The 19,756-nt window shown below is 36.0% G+C and overlaps 1 protein-coding gene across 4 annotated transcripts in view; it reads left to right on the forward strand.

The window, feature by feature from the left end:
• The first annotated feature begins 12,836 nt into the window (after nt 1-12,836).
• exp (expansion) overlaps nt 12,837-19,756 on the forward strand; it is a 41,172-nt gene continuing 34,252 nt past the window's right edge. Inside the window, exons 1-2 of one of the 4 annotated variants that reach the window (XM_089262174.1) lie at nt 12,837-13,195; nt 13,634-13,737. The gene's annotated coding sequence lies outside the window, so the exon portion shown is untranslated. The remainder of the gene's footprint in view (nt 13,196-13,633; nt 13,738-19,756) is intronic. The other 3 variants (XM_030384693.2, XM_018103978.3, XM_030384694.2) reach the window with 3 other exon arrangements.

Below are 19,756 nucleotides of genomic sequence, written 5' to 3' on the forward strand. Positions count from 1 at the left end.
TGCGCTCGACTCGATGAAATGTGAACTCTTTGTGCATTTTTTTGCATTCTAATCTATGTTAATGTATTTATATGATTTTTTTATGTGGATCCCCGCCATCGGCTATATTATTATCGATGTTAGATAACATATCTCTGTTCCATTACATATACAAACTGTTAGACAGACAAACATACAGCTAGCCAATAGGAAAATCTAGAGCAAGAGTTGGAATTGATTGTCTGGATCAAGAATACATATGCTATACAGAATGAACAGTTATTTTATGTCTAGCGCACACAATTTCTGCTCGAATCTCCACTTTGAAGAGGAGCACTTTGACCATCCCTTTGGCTAAGTCCTGCAACTGACTGACTTAGAGATATCCTATATTGTGCCTCTGCCACTTGGACTCTGAATTATAATTGCATTCCTAATTAACTTACAGTTTCTATGGGAAACAACTCAAAGAAACTGGAAACTAGTTTAAGTCAGGCTCAACTTAACATTTTCGACTCTAATAGTAATAATAGATAAATAAGCAATGACGTCTAGGCTGAGCTGATAATCAATATATAAGACCATGAAGGCTCACCAAATGAAGCCAAAGTTTGTCCAGTTGATTAAGCTCAATATCCGAAATGAGTCTGTGTAAGAGTTAATCGATGTTAAAAACTACATAAATTTGCATAAAAAACATGTTTAAAGCCCAAATATTTGTAAAATATAAAAATAAAACATGTTTAAGTACATGCATACGAAATGTAAACTTGCTATGGCCGCCAAGCTGACTCTGATTTGAAATTAAAGTCGAATTCGAATACGCATTCGAATTCGAAAAATTGAAGAAATAAAGACGTCAGCAAGAGCTCGATCTATACGATTTATGACAAATATAATAAATCAATATTTTATTAATTAATTCAATGGATTTTACGCTGCATATTCATTAAATAATTAATCTATAACTATATATAAAACATGTTTTTTTTTTAATACTATTATAATATATAAATATTAAATTAGCATTTAGATCTAGCCAAAGCTTAAGCCGGGACATATTATAATATAATATAATAAATATATATATGTATGTTATATAAATATAAGCATTACCTGAAGCTCACTCGTGGAACTCGAACTGGAACTGGAACTAGGTGTAAAGTTTAAACTGGAACTCGAACTAGAATTGGACTAGCAGTCACTAAGTTAGGCATGGCCATTCATGGGTAAGCAATAACTGCCGCTTACTCATTGAACTGGAACTGGCACTGGAACTAAAAGTAAAGTTGAAACTGAAACTGGAACTGGATCTGGTTATAGCCATAAGCATTCGTGCCCAGACAAAGGCTGAAAACAAAAATCTAATTTTGATTAAACAAAATTGTTAAACATTTTGGGGGCTGTTTGTTGAACTGTGGGTTCAAAGGCGACATAGGTTAAATTTGATATGAATTGATTGCGCCCGGAATGTGCTGGCTTATAAAAGGCCAGAAAGGCCCCGAGTAATGCGGGCACTAAATACAGCTAAGGTCGTCAAATTTGGATTTGAATTCGTACTCGTATTCGCATTCGAATTCGTATTTCGTATTCGAATTCGTATTTCGTATTTGTGTTTGTGCTTGTATTTGTGTCAAGCATTCACTTTCCAATTAACTGGTTGCTGCTGCTGCTGCTGCTGCTTTTGCTTGCATTCTGCAGCGGCTAATTTACAGCACGTTCAAGTGCCAAAACAGCTGCCCAAAATACCTGCTTAAGGTAAAAAGCGAGCTATATATATGTATATATACAGAAAACTAGGCAGCGGCAGCTTGTTTCAATTTCAAATTAAATTTGTATTCAAATAGTGCTCCACACAGCCTCCCAGTACCCCGTTTTATTTTTTTTGAAATTTTTTTTCTGCTTAGTTTTTGGTTCGAGCCGCCACTCAACTGGGCAATGACAAGCAAATTAACCACAACTGCTACGTTGGCTGAGCCATTGCACCACAGTCAGAGCCACAGCCAGAGCCGCAGCCAGAGCCACAGTCGCAGTCATAGTTAGAGCCACAGCCAGCAGCCAGCAGCAGCTTTTGATCTGGACAGCAGCCCAGCTGCTAGCATCAACTGTCGCTCTGTCTGCGCGGCGTTAACTACGTGCACAGCTAGCTGGGCTGCTAGAGGCGGGCGTGCGCAGCTGCGCCCAGCCCATATTCTGCGCAGGCAGCAGCCAATCAGTCGAGAATGCCTTCATATGTAGAGCAAGGGCTGGCTGGCGTATATACCCTGTAAGTTGTACAATTTATGAGTGAAACTTAAGACTGATAATAATAATAAATTAATTAATAAATAAAAAAAATAAAGAAATTTGAATAAATACTAAAAAATACCAGTTTTTAAAAAATTATTAATAAGCTATAATTATTTAAAAATAAATACTGCTAAAATAAATTAAACAAATTATCTAGATAGATTATAATTTAAGATGTTGAATATATATTATAAAAAAAAATTTATTGGAAAAAAATATATATATATATATTTTTTTTTAAATATATATTTTTGGAAAATTATATAAATTTTATAAAATTAGTTAAAAAATGTTTGCCAAAATCAATTTGTTTTATATTGTTACAAAAATATTTGAGCACAGTTTTATGAAATTTTTTAAAAAATTGTACGCTTTAAAATACCTGATTCACAAAAAAATAATAAAAATCTTCAAAATATAAATATTCAATAAAACAAAAAAATAAAAATAAATAAATAAATACAAATAAAAATATATTTGTTTTTTTTTTTTTTAACAAATGATCTTATATTTTAATATCCATCGAATTTTTAGCTATAGATTTTAATAATATAATTTTAGTCGTTTAATTAAGAACGTGTTTTTAGTTTATTTAATTTTCGTTTGTTATTAAAATAAATTTAAAACAATTTTTTTTCTCCAACATTGTTACAAAAAATTAAAGACCATATTATTATTATAATTATTTTAAATATGCTTGAAAAATAAATTGAAGGAAATTTGTTTTTATTAATATTTATAGCTTGAAAAATAAATTGAATATTTAATATTTTTATGCTTTACTGCAATATATGTAATGAAAAAAAAACATTAAGCAAAATACAGAAATACTACTTTTTTTTTGTTTAATTACTCACTTTCAAATTTCCATATTAACGAGCTCTGTGTAAGATCTATTTCTTTTCATCTCTCATATGCCCCGAATCAGATTTGATATCTCCCATTCAAAGACTTCGATGACTCCAATGCCGACTGCCCCCACTGCTGGTGGATATCTCTTACAGCTAATGCTGTATAGTAGCCATTACGTACTTATGCGCCACCGATATACCTCTTAATTACACACACACTTAAGCTGCTTAGGGTATCAAATGAAATAACAGCTCGACGCGTTATAATTTTCCACGTGTTAACCTTGAGCAAAACTGAATTTCACACTGGCCGCCTCGACTTTTTGATTTAAATAATTTTCGTTGCTTGAATGGAGCATTGAAAGTGCAGCACAAAGACACGCACACACACACACGCATACACATGCCAACTAATTGGTTTGTACCGTAGGCCAGCTGTAATTAGTTTCCCACCTGTTGTCTTCTAATGTATTTAGAGCATGGCTGCGATTGGGTTTCAATTGCTGCCCAATCTGTAATTAAAAGTCCATATTTTGTACAATTAAAGGCAAAAGCCAAATTGGCAAGAAATAGCCATAGAAAATAAGGTGATATTAATTGGGCTAACGCTGATTGGGCAAACGAGGTGCAGAGTCAATGGATGTGGAACTAGGAGTTGCCCCGTGCCCCAGTCTCTGCCTCTGCCGCAGTCTCTGCCTCAGCCATATGGCAGCAACTGGCTTTTGGCAGCTGCTTGAATTCGGTTTGTTGTTGTTGTTGTAGGCCGTTTTATTGTCGGTCCGCCCGCGCAGCATTGTTCAACGATAATTTTCTATAACAATTTGTTGTAGACGGCGCCGCAGTTGCTTTTAATTGCACTGCGGGTCAGCTCTGGGCCTCAACTGCTCGACTTTTCCCTGAAGCGAGTGTATTTGCTTTTTGCTTATTGTGTAATGGACCGCAGGCCTTTCACTTGCCACCAAACAACAAACAACAAACAAAAAGCCAACTCATTTTTGGCCATTATTTCTATTTGCCGTACTTTGTTCAAAATGAGTTCAGAAAAAAAAAATTTAAAAATTTAAAAACGCCCACCCCAATGCATATATCTAAATTGTAGAGTACTTGACAACGTGACGCCGAACTGGACTCGGGACACAAAAGTTGTGCAATTAATGCAGCTACACTGTGCAGCCACACTGTGCAACACTGCGCAGGTGAAAGGCAACACAAAGTGAATTAAGCCAATTGTTGGACTCATTTTTTTTTTTTGTTTTTCTTTTTTCTGAGAAGCTGAACAAATTCCATAAGCCGACAAATCCTGTCGGGCTGAAAGCCAAAAAAGGCTAACAGTAATCACAAGTTCTGCTAGAGATACAGGGTGACCATATGAGCTTTAGGTAAAAAAGAAGAAAATGCCAGAAATGTAAACAAAATCTTTTTTGGAATCTCAATTATTTTTTAAAAATATTTGCAGCTTTTTTTATAGCTATAAAACGTGTTGTTATTGAATGGCAAATCTTATTAAATATTTTAGTAGCTTCAGCTTGATTCTAGCTTAAGAAACTGCTGATATATAGAGTTATAAGAAATAGTATCCTTTTTACTGGGTCAACGTGTTGCCTATTGGATTTGTATATAGATCAAATTCCTAAGACTGACAAATTCTATCAAACTAAAGACGGAGCAAAAAATAAATAAATAAATAAATAAATAAATAAATAAATAAATAAATAAATAAATAAATAAATAAATAAATAAAAACTAAATAAAACTAATAAAAATTAATAAAAAAAAATAACAAGTTGTAGAAAAATACAGGGTGACTAAAATAGAACAATAATAATAAAGAAAATTCCTATAAAAATGAAAAAAGTGCAGGCTTTATTATATTAAATTATCTGACATTTAAAAAAAAAAATTTTTTAATATCTGTAGATCTCAATTAGTTATAAAAGTTGCTAAAATAAATATATAAACAGATATAGAAAATATATATAGAAAAATAGAATAAATAGTTGATATGAAAATAATCAAAATATTTGTAAATCGCTTTAATCTTAAAAGTTCCTAAATAAAAAATTGATTGAAAATAGCTTACATAAAAAATAAATTTTTTAAAAGTAATTGTAAATCTGATTGAATCATAAAAGTTGCTAAAATAAATAAAATAAATAAAGAGAAATTAATATGAGAATAATCAAAGTACTACACGAGTTCCATTAAACATTTACATAATAAACATTTCTATTTTTTTAATATTTCTAAAAAATATTTACATATAAGAGTTGCTAAAACAAAATACTAATAATTATTTCAACAGTTTCATTTGAACAATAGCTTTAACAATAACTGACAAATGGACTTATCCAATGAGTGGGACACCCTATTGATTTCATAATTTTTATTTTTTTGGCTAAGCAAATTCCATAAGCCGACAAATCCTGTCTGGCCAAAAAAGGCCAATAAAAAAGTGCGCTGCACGCGCACAAATTCTGTTTATTTTTTTTAGCGGTTTTTTCGCCCTCCCCCCCTATATAACTGGCTATAACTATTGAATATCACTTAACAAGCGCAGCTGTCAGCAACCAGTTGGCGGCTTATAATGAATTGTTTCGCTCGCATATTGTTTCAAATTACATGGGATATCGGTACCAAGAGGCATGCCCCAACGGCATAACAATAACATGCACGCGACAAAGTTTCGATCAGATAAACCGTTTGCTCGTGTTCTCTCGCAGCGAAAGACTTGGGCGACAAACTTGATCAAATGCTTTATTTGTGTGAAGAATGTGAGGAGAACTTGTTGTTGTTGTTGCTGTTGTTGTTGCCACAGGCAGCGGCAGCTTGTCAAAGGTCGTGTGGAAAGTGCGTCCAGCTGCTGTCTGTCGCCACGCCCTTTTTTGTCTGTTGTTTTTGTCCCAGCTGCAGCTGGCGAAACAAGTTTCGCTTTGGGTTTCCTGTTGTGGCATGCCACACAGCACAAGAAACCAAGACGAATAAAAACCATGCATAAATCAGCTGCTGCTGCTGCTGCTGCTGCACGCTTAGCCACATTAGCCACCGCGCTGACCCACATCCAAGCCGAGGCAAAAAGGGTTTGTGTGTGTTTTTTTTTCCATTTTTTTCTCCGTTGGTTTCTCTGTCTTGTTTTGTCTTTTATGGTCCATTGCGCAATCGCGGCTGGAACTTAGCCAGATCGAAAGAGCTCAGATCGAGCGCTTGGATCGCCTCAGCCTTCGCATTGAGCCAATGACATCAAATGCCAAAATAGCGCACAATCATTTCATTAAATGATTTAATTAAGCTAAACAGTCAACAAATTTCGATGCGTGTGTGTGCCTCAAGTGCTTTTCGAGTGTGTGACATATTGGCATCAAGTTCACCCCAGCCAGCCCTCGGACAAAAGGCGAGCATGCCGTGGCGAGCGACATTGATTACCAAACGAGAATTCGACTTCAGCGGCTATTAGCGGCTTATAAAGCTATGAATATGCGTATTATGATACACTTAAGCCAGATATACAATATATACAATATATATATACATATATATATATATATATATATATATATATATATATATATATATATATATATAGGTGTCTATCCATGGCTCAACACTTTTTTTTGCCGAACTGTTTCCGTTTTGTAATTGTTTTGATTTGCCTATTGCTGATTGCTTAAAGGGAAGTGCGCGTTTGTGTCTTAAGTCTTTTGTTTGCCCATGCAGAATAATTTGCCAAACAGAGAGAAAAATGCGAAGCAACAAAATTATGAAAATTAATAGCAAACAATATATTTAAGCAAGTATTTATGAGTGCCGCATTGGCATTGGATCGAACACATGTGTGTGCCTGTGTGTGTGTGAGTTTCGGGTTTATGAATGAGCCGCTGCGTCTGCGTGCCGGGTCAATGTTACCCACATCTGCTGTGGACTTGAACTTTGTATCTCTCTTTCTCTCTCTCTCTCTCTCTCTTTCTCTCTCTCTCTCTCTCTCTCTCTCTCTCTCTCTGTTGTTTCTGCTCCTTCTCCCCATCACTCTTTATTTTGGGTTTCTTCTATTTGTTTTTACAAAGTGCAAACATGAAACTATGATGGCTAAAGCCAAGGCTCGGCTTAACGCTAATGACAGTCGCTGACAGCTTACAAAATACCAACAACAACAACAACAACAGCAACAATCGAAATTACGGTCCTAAAAAATGTAATTCAAGTGTTTTGCATTTGGTTTGTTTTGCCTCTTTGTAAACAATTTAAAAGAGCTTCAATTAAAAGCGTGTAATGCAGCTGTTAAGAAGGGCTTCCAAACACAATAATATACGAAATGTATTCACATATAAACATACAGAGTAATAGATATAGAGGAATATAAGCAGCGACTTTTTTATTTCGGGCAACAGCCAAAAAGCTCTTTAATCTATAATCTGCATCTCCAGCCATAAGCCATAAGAATTGTTGGTATCTGATATCTTATAGGAAAATCTGCCGGCACGAGTTGTCAAGGCAACTCTTTTGGGCCATTTCAATGAACCTTCAATGTCCTACGCTGACGCATACAGCAGACAATATCGGCTGATATCTGGCTGGTTTCTGCGGCCATTTGTCTCAGTCCGTTGACTGCTGGCCAGAAAAAAAAAAACGATTTTCATATTATTATTCGCTCAGTTTATAAGCCCAGATTGTATTTTTATGGAACACCAATGCTACGATTTCTGTGAAAAATACTGCAAAATGATACTCTTAGCATATACAACAATCATATAAAATTGAAATATTGAATGCTGAATTTATCTAGCGTCTCTACTGAGAGAAAATATTAAATATTTTTAAAATATTTTCAGCTTACTAAAAGACGCCTTTAGACTTTAAAAAAAAGACATCGACATTTTTTATTCATTTCAAATATTATGTTCCCTAAATAGCTTTTGCTTATGACTGTTTTAGACCTTACAATTAGTTCTGTATGTTCACAGTTAAAATTCCCATTTTTGTTTCTAATTTAACCCTTGACCAGCTCACAAATCACACATTATAAATCTCGAATCTCAGCTGAAGCTAAACCAAAAATTTGTTTCATTCACACTCGCTTAATTTTGGGAACAACAAAATTTGAAGTTCACAGTTTGCCTTGCCGCAGCGTTCACTGTACAGTGTTGCTTGCTTACCTTTACCCATATTGTTGTTGTCGAATTTTGTTGCTGTTAATTTTTTCCCTATTTGATCCATTGTTGGCTTTGCCAATTTTCAACGCTCGCCCAATTTTAATTACAGATACACGAGGCTGCTGGGACTTTTGTTATGGCACGGCACGGCACGAGGTGCGCCATTTGAACTTGACTTTAATTGGCTTTCAATGGAGATAAAAAACAATTATGTATAACTCGGGATAAAGCATTTTTTTGTTGTATATCTAATTAGACTGCAGCACAGCCCAAAGGCTATTTTGTCTTTCACTTGACACAGCCAACGTATAACAAGCAGAAAAAAACAGAAGTAAAAGTTGACGGAAGTGCTTGATTGGGAGATACCCTGCTAATGTAGGGTGATGCTAATATAGGTGACGATTGGGGGAAGGTAGGAGAAAATAGTTAGCCATATAAGAGACTTATAGACCAATTGAGATCAACCCTAACTAGCCTTTTTACTAAAAATATAGACAGTTACTCTTCTACTTGTATACATTTCTTTGGGTAGTCCAAATACCTGATTTCTAGCTTTTATCGAAGGTAAGTAAACACATCATGTAACATATTTACATATAACCTATTTACTCAGACGGATGAGCCTTAGAAGAGATAGATCAACTCTCATCTGGTTTTAATACTACTAACAAGAATGCTCTTATACGTTTATACATCCTGAATTGAGTCTACCTCTAACTGATGCCTAGCTCTAATACGAGTGGAGAATATATTTTGACTCTTATGCTGTAACACATTCACTCAAACGGACGAGCACGATCGAGCTTTACTTCTATCTCCTCTACTGTTTAGATTTATTACTAGCCAGCTCTTATACTAGCTCTTATACTCGCAAACATTAGCGACACATTCAGTCAAACGGACGAACACGATCCAGCCCCATCTTGCTTTACTTCAATCTCCTTTACTATTTAGCTTTTATACTCGCTAGCTCTTATACTAGCTCTTATAATCCCGAATATTTCCGACATTTGCAGGCACTCAAAGCCAGAATGTCTCGTCTGTACCTGTACACTAGGCAATTACACTCTAGTACTTATACTTAGTTAAACCTTCACCCAGATAGACGAAGTTTTACTTTCTACTCTTATACTCTTCTATTTATTCAAACAGACAATCATGATGTGGCTCGATCTGCTTGTGATTATGCTGTCCTTAAGTCTCTAAGCTAATAAACTCTTCCGCCTCCAGCTAACTACCTCTTATACTAACTAGCTCTTATACAAGCACATAAACGAGCTCTTATACTGCAACCCCTACACTACCGCATTGAGCTCTACCTCACATACCCTGATACAGACCTAGAATTGATCGATCTACGCGCTCTCTTCCATTTGTTTCTCTGCGCCACACCAATAAAACCAATATGCCCGCTTTAAACAATCTTCCCAACATACAGAAAGAGAAATAGTAATAAACGCATAAATATCTCTCACTTTTTCGTTGTCATGAACGCGTCCAATCGCTGGATTATGTAAGATCGGCATACCGCGGCTATGAAACGCTGTGCATATTGTGAATGCCAAGCGTTGGACTCTACGAAGGTAACGCCCAGCATTTAACTATAACAAGTGCAAATTGCGTAGCTTTTTCTTTATTTTTTTCTTCTCTCTTTTTTTTTAAGTTTTGGCCATGCGCTGCATGCTTAAAATAAATGTTAATATCTACATCATTTACAGTTAAACGCAGGCGAGTGGACAAAGTTTGTGTATGCTGGACATGCGAGCACCCACACACACAGACGTTTATGATGCCATCAAGTGTGTGTGTGTGTGTGTGTCGGTGTTCGCTCATAATTTGATAATAGCGTCCATTGAAGCTAAAGCTAAGGCAAAAGCAAAAGTGCGCATAAAACAAAACTGAAACTTTGCTTGTTGTTGTTGTTGTTGTTGTTGTTGTCTTAATTAGCACCCAACTAAATGTTTATAAAGTGGCAGCTGCTTCATTTTTTTGCCTTTGCCTTTGAGTTTTTGTATTTTTATTTTCTGGGTGTCAAAACAGATTTGTACAAACAGTGTCATTAGCTGGGAGAATGATGCTTCGCCAGTGTCGGTCGCTCGATTATTAGGTAATGCCCCTACTATATGGCAAACAGAAATGAAGTCATTTACTTCGGCCTCCTGCCTCATATTTACTTAAACAAATTAAAATGTGTGTGAAAAATGCGCACATGTTTCATTATTGATACCAGAGCCAGAGCTGAACAATGGCGGCCAAACAAAAGACTTAGGCAACGAACTTGCCGTGTCCACATGACTATACTGTATATGTATATGTATTATAATTTAACTAGCTTGCAATTTCAAGACATTCCCAGCATTGTTGTTGTTATTGCTGCTGTTGTTGTCGGTTGCTGCGTCAATCATGCCTGGCCTGGCTAGAACTTCATTTGATTTGCAGCTTTTCAATTGGATATCTCTATGGCTGCCCCATGTGGCGATCCGACGCGTCGGTGGGTGCAGCATTGGGCAGCAGCTGAATTCAGCCAGAGGCAATGTTTAAATGTTAAACTAGTTAGAATGCAGTAAGCAACGGGAGGTCGACTGAATAGATACCCTGTAAATGGAATGAAAAAATAAGAATTGGGATCAAAAATTTGATAATAGAGCCAAAGACATAGCCCAAAAGGAGATTATATGAGAGAGAGAGAGAGATAGGGAGACAGAGAGAGAGAGAGAGAGAGAGGGAGAGAGAGAAGAGAGATTTAAAAAAGAGAGATGACATAGATAACGAAAATATATGTATATATAGATAGATAGGGATATAATAATTAAGATGACTGAGAGAGAAGGGAGAGAGAGAGGTGAATCGATAGACAAATAAATAAAATGGAGTGACTAAGGAAAGAGATAAACCAAGTGAGAAAAGAGTTAAAAGTGAAAAGTGAGAAGTAAGAAGAAATAAAAAGTTAAGAGTGAGAAGTGAGAAGATAGTAGAGAAGAAGAATAAATAAAAGATAGAGAAGGCAGAAAATAGAAGAAGAAAAAGTTAGGAAGAGATAGGACTGACTAAAAGAAAGATGTGAGCAATGAGAGTAGCAGAAGAGGCAGAGAAAATGAAACAAAGATCCGCCAAAAGAGATAATAGAAGCACAGGGAGAAGATAGAAGAGATAACAGGGATCCAAAAAAAGAGCAGAGAAAGAGAGAAAGGGTAAAGGACATCTGTTAAGAGGAAGTATAGAGAGAGGGAGAAGAAGAAGAGATAGTGCAGATCAAAGGAAAAGGTAAGCGTAAAGAAAGCTGAGAAGAATTTTCTCTAAAGGATAATGAAATTTCTTATTACAGCTTCCAGCTTGCAGCTTCTTCTATAATATATACCACAATTAACATACCCCACTCGGATATTTGCTACAGAATTTACCTACAAACAAACTTCATTAATCTCAAGAAATGGTGTAGCAGCAGCAGCAGCAGCAGCAGCAGCAGCCGACTGTGATCGGGCAAAGGCAGCTCGACTATAGTTAGTGGCTGTCTCGATGGCCTGGCTAGGTTTAATTGACGCGCTGCCAGCATGTATTTGCTTTGATTTAGTAATTAGATTGTGCGCCACAGGTTGAACAGGTTCATGAGATAAAGCCAAATGGCAGTTCTTTGAATTTTTATGCTAATCTCGCTGTTGCACTTGCTGCAGCCATTATAAAGTTTTATAAAGTTTTTTACTATTTTTTATAAACTATATTCTTTTTATAAACTTTATTTATAAGTGTTTTTATTTATGACAAGAATAGAGCGCAATTGCTCAGGTCGTTTAATTGCATGTCACATAAATCTCGTCAATTGATTGCTCTGATTTATGACAGTCGCTCGAGTTGCAGTTCGAGTGTGGCGTTTGTCGCCTAAGTCTTTCGTGTGGGCGTCGCTCACTGTATTTCAATTTACTTGTTTCCCATTTTGTGTAAGTCACATTCAAAGTTAAAAGCATTTTGACATTTCGCTGCGCTGACCTTCAAAGCAAAAGTCATTAGAATAAAACGCGCAAGATGCGCCTTAAACAAAAATTACCGTTAAATGTATTAAACATGTGCAGCTATACACACATACATATATAAGCCATTTATTAGTGCCAGCGCAAAAGCTTTCAAGCCAGCCGAAATGATAAATGCGACGAGAAAAAAAGAAACTGCTTAATTCTCTAAAAATAAAAATATTTATAAAAAAATAAAAATAAATTAATATATACAAATATTTAGCAAAAAGAAATGTCTGGGCGCATCTGTCGGATGATGTAATTAACACATAGAAAGCTGCTTTGATTTATGCTAGATATATGCAAATAAGCCTTTACGAAAGAGGCGAAGAGAGCCGGTCTTGGCCATGGCTAAGAGAGTTGCGGCCGCAGACGCTCTTAAGCCACGCCGAAGCTCTGCCAGAAAAGCTCGAGTTTATATTTTCGGTGCTCTGCGATACGCTAAATGCTATTAAGCCCAGTGGAGCCATGAAGCAAGAAGAAGAGACGCAAAACAAAAAAGTTTTCAAGCAGCCGAAGCCCGTTCGACAACGTAACCGAACTTACGGTAAGGCCAGCTAGCCAGCCAGCCAACCAGCCAGCCAGTTAGCCAGGCCAACAACGTCTTGGCCGTCAGTCGTGTCGCGAAAGTCGTCGAGTGCGTTTGCCAGTTGCTTTTGTTGCTGTCGCTGCGGCACAAACACACACACACACACGCTCAAAATTTACACACACACATACACATCGTCGTGTTAGCTGGTGCCGTGTTACAGTGGGTATTAACGAAACAACAAAAATATTTAACAAATAAATAAAAAACCCACACACAAGCTCATCATCAGCAGCATCATCAGCGGCTGCTGCTGCTGTCTCTTCGTCATCATCATAAAAAAATTATAATAAAAAAATAAATTTGTTTAGTGCGCGCAGTCGTTATGCAACTGAAGTGCTTTCCAAAACCAAAACAAATAAGTAAAAATTGAGAAGAAAAAAAAAAATTAGAGAAAAATAGTTGAAGAAATGCAAATATAAAACAAAAGCAAAAGCATTGAAGAAACTTTTTGCTTTAATTAGAAATTTGTACAAATAAAACTGCGGTAAAAGCGTAAACAAAAATGCACAAAAAATTATAATAAAATAAACAATTTTTATATTAACAAAAAAAAGAAATAGATAAAACGAAATAGTTTAAAATTTAAAGAAATAAATTTTTTTTCAGCAAGTGAATTGCCAGACAAACAAACGAAAGTGAAAAGCTAGCCGAATGAATGCAAATTAAATTAAAAATAAAACAAAAATTATTATAAAATTATTATAAAATTATTATAAATTTTTAAAAAAATAATACTCATCTTATACACAAATCAATTGGCATCAATTCCAGCTGCAGCTGCTGCAAGTGCAACGAGAGCTGAATGCGAACGTAATCATTGGGAAAATTGTGTGTGCCAAACAATTTCGACACAGACAAAACTAATTGAGCAAAAGGTGAGTAGCATGTCAGAGGTGCATGCAACAAAGTAACAAACAGCATGCAACGCATGCTGCATGCAATGCGGCCCTCCCGGCGTATGCGTAACATTTAGCCCAAGGCGTAGGAAGGCGAGCAAGACATATAACATGCATGTGTGTGTGTGTGAGTGAGTGTATGAGTGCATGTGTGTGTGCATTGTTGTGCACTTCCTGCTTAAGTATATATAAAATATATATATAAATAGATATATGTATACATATATATGTATATATTCATCTCTCTCTCTCTCTCTGTTTCGTTTTCGCTTCCCTTTTGCATTTCAAATATTTTTGAAAAATGTTGCTCTAAACATTTGTTGTTGTTGTTGTCAAGGTTGTCCACACATATGGCACTAATATCCATGTTTTGCGGCTTTAATTAAATACTATTAGTGCAGAATTAGGAGAGCCACACAATGTCAAGCTCCAGTTAGTTGGGCCAGCTTGCTCTGACCCTGAGCATGTGACGGTGTGTGTGTGTGTGTGTGTGTGTGATGAGTTGTCAGCACGCCTCCAAAAAAAACGAAGCTAACAAAACAAATGCAGTTAATAATAATAGGAAAAAACACAAGCCCAAAACAGAGATGAGACCGAGACTGAAATGAGAAGAATTGCTGGTAGGTGTTGCGACAATTGTTGAGGAAGGAAGTCGCAGCGCGGTGGGGCGCGACTTGGCTGCAGTCAGCCAGCGAATGCATGCAGTGGGCGGCAATTAAAGTGCAGCCAGAAAAACTTGCTGCAGTTGCAGTTGCCTCTGCCGTTGCAGTAGCAGCCGAGGCGCCCAATTATTCAGCCATAAATGTAAACAATCGCATAAAAGCGACTAAGTAGCAGAGACCCTCACCCCAACCACCCCCTTAAGCTCTGTGTCTGACGTGTTGAAAATGCAGCAGGCCAAACTCGGAAAAAAAAAACCAAAATCTATGCACAAATTTAGTCTTAGCCAGCCCTCGAACCGCCCCCTGCCAGACAGAACTAAGCGAGCAGCAGCAGAAAAGAAACGTAAGTCTCTTAGACAATAACGTGGCAATTTAATGGGAAATGTCAGTCACAAGGCGTACAACAACAACAACAGCAGCAGTTGACTTCATTTTCTCAGAAGCAACAAAAGAAAAACTACAACAACAACAACAGCTACGGCTACAACAATATGCATGAACAAATGAGTTTTCGTGCGCGCAGACATAAAAAAGGTCGTGGCAAAGTTACAAACGCAATGACAGCAACCAAATACAACAACAACAACGACAGCAATGACACAAAAAAGGCAATGCGCAATGCACAATATACAAACAACACAATCGACACACATTTATATATATGTATATACATATATTTATATATATATCCGTTAAGACATGTCAAAGTGCATGACTGCCAAAAAAAAAATAAATAAATAAATATATAAAATAAAAATCTAAGCTAAGCCCCCTTCACTCAAACTTTTGCATATATAACGGCCATGCAGACATGCCTATATATATTCAAATACATATACATACATATATATATAGATTCTCAGATTGGTGTCACACATTTCATTCTTTAGGCCTGGCGAAAAAAACAAAAACAAAAGCAAAACAAAATTTCTTTCGCTTCTCTATTCACAAATGCGCGGCGCATTTTTATGAGCTGACTTTGACTTATATCTATGCATATATATATGCACACATATATACACATATGCCTCTCTATACTTAAGCTGTCGAAGCGCGATTTATGTTCATTAGCCAAAAGTCCTCGGCTCACAAAAAATGGGCTAATCAGATGCGCAGCAAATGCAAATTTTTAGCGCGCAGACAAAGCAAAGAAATATTCTAATTTAATACTATTACAAAACTTTCGAGAACATCGAAAAATGCCACAAAGACCTTTAAAAGGTTTTGCCATGAAATAAACAAAAAAAAAACAAAAAAAAAACAATTATTTCTGCTTAATTTATATAAATTAGAAAGATTTGCCTTTGTTAGCCTGAAAATATATAAGCGAAAACTAAAGCTTAGAAGTTTGGCTAAAGCCTTTTTTTAATTATTATTTCAATATAAAAAAAAAAATCATTATTAAAACAAATATTAGAAAAAAAGTTGGCCTTTATTTTAAAATTTTTTTTTAATAAAAAAATAATATTTAAAATAATATTTAGAAAAAAAGTTTAGCCTTTATTTAAAAAAAAAAAAAAAAAAAAAAAAATTAAAAAAAATCATTTTTAAAATAAAATTTTGAAAAAAAAAAAATTTGGGCTTAGCTTATATTTAAAAAAAAAAATTTTCTTTTTATAAAAATATCGTTTTTTAGAAAAAAATTTTGAGAAAAAATGTAGATGTTTTTATAAAATTGAATATGTTTTCCATAGTCAAAAAATTTGGGCTTAGCTTTTATTTAAAAAAAAATTTTTTCTTTTTATAAAAGTAGCGTTTTTTAGAAAAAAAAATTAGAGAAAAAATGTCGATGTTTTTATAAAATTGAATATGTTTTCCATAGTCAAAATATTTACTTTTCATATTTAAAAAAATATATATATTTAATGATTTTAAATAAAACTTTTATTGGCAAAGCTTATAGGTTTATATTTTATTCATATTATCAAAGTGAAAGAATAAGTATAAATGTAAGAATAGAAAATTGGTATTGGAAAAAAATTTAAATATTTTATAAGTTACACAAGTTATAATAAGTTACAAGTTATTTTTATTTTTTTTTATTTTATTCTAACTCCTAGGCGCAACTTTAATATTTCTATGAGCTGCCACCTTTGGGCCCAGTCTAAATATTTCTATGATCTGCTACTTTTCGATGAACATTGTAAACAAAATCCTGGCCGACAGTAAAAGTATGGATATATTCACTTGTTGTATAGTTAATAAAAAGTTGACATATGTCAGAGTTACTAAAGAAATATGTATGATATATATGAGGAATGTATGATATATGTATATGATATATAAAAGGAATTTAGCTTTAGAGCTTTAGTCTTTTTTGCACTCAAACTTTCTTCACATACATAATTCCTTGGCCTCAACTCTAATAGACGCTCCCTGAACACTTAGAAACTGCCAAAAAGCCATTTCCATTATCCACAAAAAATAATACACACACCTTTTTATTGGTCTACTAACTACGAGTCGTCGCACATATCATGGACAGCACGTTGAGCGTTGTTAACGCCCGCAACAATAACAATAAAAGCTCACTGAGAGCGCTAATTAAATTGTTAAATTATTATTAGTGGCACTTGGACAGGGCTGCGGCACGTGGTCACACAGACTAGGTTACTGTAGATGCGCCTTAATGGCTTATCATAGAAGTAACGGCAACAGCAACAGCCTCATCCGAGTCCAGCCTTAAATCTCTTTATTAAAACATTATATCATTGAACATTGTTTCGTGGCGATCTAAATTGTGTTTTAAGTGCACGCGTAGGCCACAAAAGGTGTTTGTTGTGTGTTCATATTGTTGTTGTTGTTGTTGTTGCTGTCTCTTTCTGTGCTGACCGCCGCAATCAGGCAAACAAAACGCTTGTTAAACAAACAAACACAAACACAGTGAGAAATATTATGAGCTATCTTACTTCATATTTCCGCTCGTCAGCAGCTGCCGCTGCCGCTGACGCCGCTGCCACCGCCGTTGCTACAGCATCATCAATCTCTAATAAATAAAGGCCGAAAAAAAAAACTTTCGTAGGGCCATTTGAAAAAAGTGAAAAGCAGAGATTTAAAACTTTTGCTGCTGCTGCTGCTGTTGCTGCTGTTGCTGCTGCTATTGCTGCTGCTGCTGCTGTTGTTGCTGCTGCTGCTGCTGCTGCTGCTGCTGATTGCAGGCGTGTGATAAGCACAAATCAGCAAAAAAAATTTGTATTTATATGAAGAAAAAATAAAAAGCCAACTTAAATAGCCGCTGCTTTCATTCAACGAACATTTATTAAGCCAACTAATGATGGTCAACGTAACGCGCAACGTTTTTAATACCCATTGTAAGTGACTAAATGGGGTGTATTGTTTTTTGTGCAAAATTTATGTTACATGGCAAAAAAAAAAGGCTTTCTTGTTGGCTTTAACTGCTGAAGCTGGGCTGAGGCGTGCTGACAGACTTAAGCTACCAACTTCCCTCTGCGTATGGCACACTCTCTCTATTTCCCTCTACTTGTCCGTATGTGGCTAAATTTGTATATAAGATAGGCCTATGCCTAACTGTCTCTCTATCTCTTATATTTCAATCTGTCCATCTCTGTCCCTATCTCGCTTTATCTCTCTTGGTCACTCTTTCTCTCTCTCTGTATATCCTCTGTCAATTATCCCGTCACTCTTTCTCTCTCTTTGTATATCCTCTTTCAACCACCCAGTTTATTCCTCTCACAATCTGTCTGTCTTTCTCTCTCTTTGCCTCTCCATCATCTCTTTGACATTCCTTCTATTTCCTGGTTTATTCCTTTATCAAATCTTCTGTCTGTCCTATCTGTCTACGTATCTGTAGGTCCATATGTCCTTATGCCTCTCTCTAACCCTCTGTCTACTTCTCTAGGTATCCTTTATCCTAAGAACTTCTCCAATTACAACTCTTCACACTGCACTTTCTTACCTAGGGTATCTTCTAGTCGCGCCTTGCTTTCTCGCGCAGTTTTACTTGTTTTGCTTTACTTCTTACAAATGCTGAAAGAAAGAAATTTCAGTTTCGTTTTCAAACTCAGTCGCTCGTGGAAAATTTAGTGCTCACAGTTGATGTTGTTGTTGTCTCAGCCGTCTCGGTTGTTGTTGTTTAAGCTGTTGCTGTTACTACGTTTACATGAGCTGCACGCCATGGCGCGCTGTGTGGTAGGTAGCCAACCAGCCAGCCAGTCAGCCAGACAGGCAACAGCCAGTTGAAGCGTGCAAGCCAAATGAAAACTGAAAACGAAAGCAGCCGCCAAATTGTTGTTGTTGTTGTTGTTTCTCGTTTGTTGTTGTTACTCTTTTTGCAAGTAATTTCTGTGCTTTGCTTTTCACTTCACACACACACACACTCGCTCACACATCTATAAGCTCTTTTTTGGCCTGCACTCGTCTGTTTTTGGTTCGCTCAAGTTTTGCTACCAAAACAAAGAAACGTAACGAATCTTGAAAAAAAAAATGAAACGCGCCAAAAAATGCGGAAAGCCTGGTCAACAAACGTTTGTATTTTCGTGTAATGAGAGTGTCAACTCGTTTGATTTCCAAGCGGACGCATCGCCCTGTGAACCAGTTTTCGATAACACCTGCCACACGGCTAGGCTGCTGCACTCGTTCGATTTTCCATTTCTCACATTGATTAATGGTGCGCGGCTAGTTCATTAGGCAAGCGGCCAAAACGTTTGGCTATGATGCAACAGCGAATGCCACGGTTTGAGGCCATAGCCTAAAGTTTTTTGGAAATAGAGAAAATCTAGCTCAGCTCCACTTTTAGCGAGCAGGATAACAGCCAACCTAATGCAAGTTCGTTGCCTAAGTCATTCGTTAGGCAAAGCATTTTGCATGCGCCAAAAAATTTCAAGCAGGACAACAACAATTTCGAGCGTTTTTAGGCCATTGACCGAAATGCCACAAGTTCGTTGCCTAAGTCATTTGTTTGAAAACAATTTACGGATTATTTAGTTTTGATGTTGGACTTTATTAACAATAGCAACAATTTTAGCCTTGGTATAGTCATTTGTCTTAGATGCTGCAAGTTTGTCGCCTAAGTCATTTTATTTATCATAGCAATGGCAGCTACTAATGCACAAAGTTCGTTTCCTCAGTCATTTGGGCATCCAATATGCAGAATAACAGAATACAAGTTTGTTGCCTAAGTCATTTGTTTAGCTAACCATATTCGTATGCCACAAAGCAGGACAACAACAATGTTTAGCCTTTTTTGGCTGCTTATACAAGTTCGTTGTCCAAGTCTTTCGTTTGTAAAACAATTAAATTGTTCATATTTGACTTTGGCAGCTCCTAATGCACTCGCGCATCGCGACGTGTCAAGCGATTTGTTAGATTTACATTTT

Source organism: Drosophila navojoa, chromosome 5 (genome assembly GCF_054131105.1).
Source record: "Drosophila navojoa isolate 15081-1374.11 chromosome 5, UAZ_NAV_1.0, whole genome shotgun sequence".
In the NCBI taxonomy this organism is placed as follows: domain Eukaryota; kingdom Metazoa; phylum Arthropoda; class Insecta; order Diptera; family Drosophilidae; genus Drosophila; species Drosophila navojoa.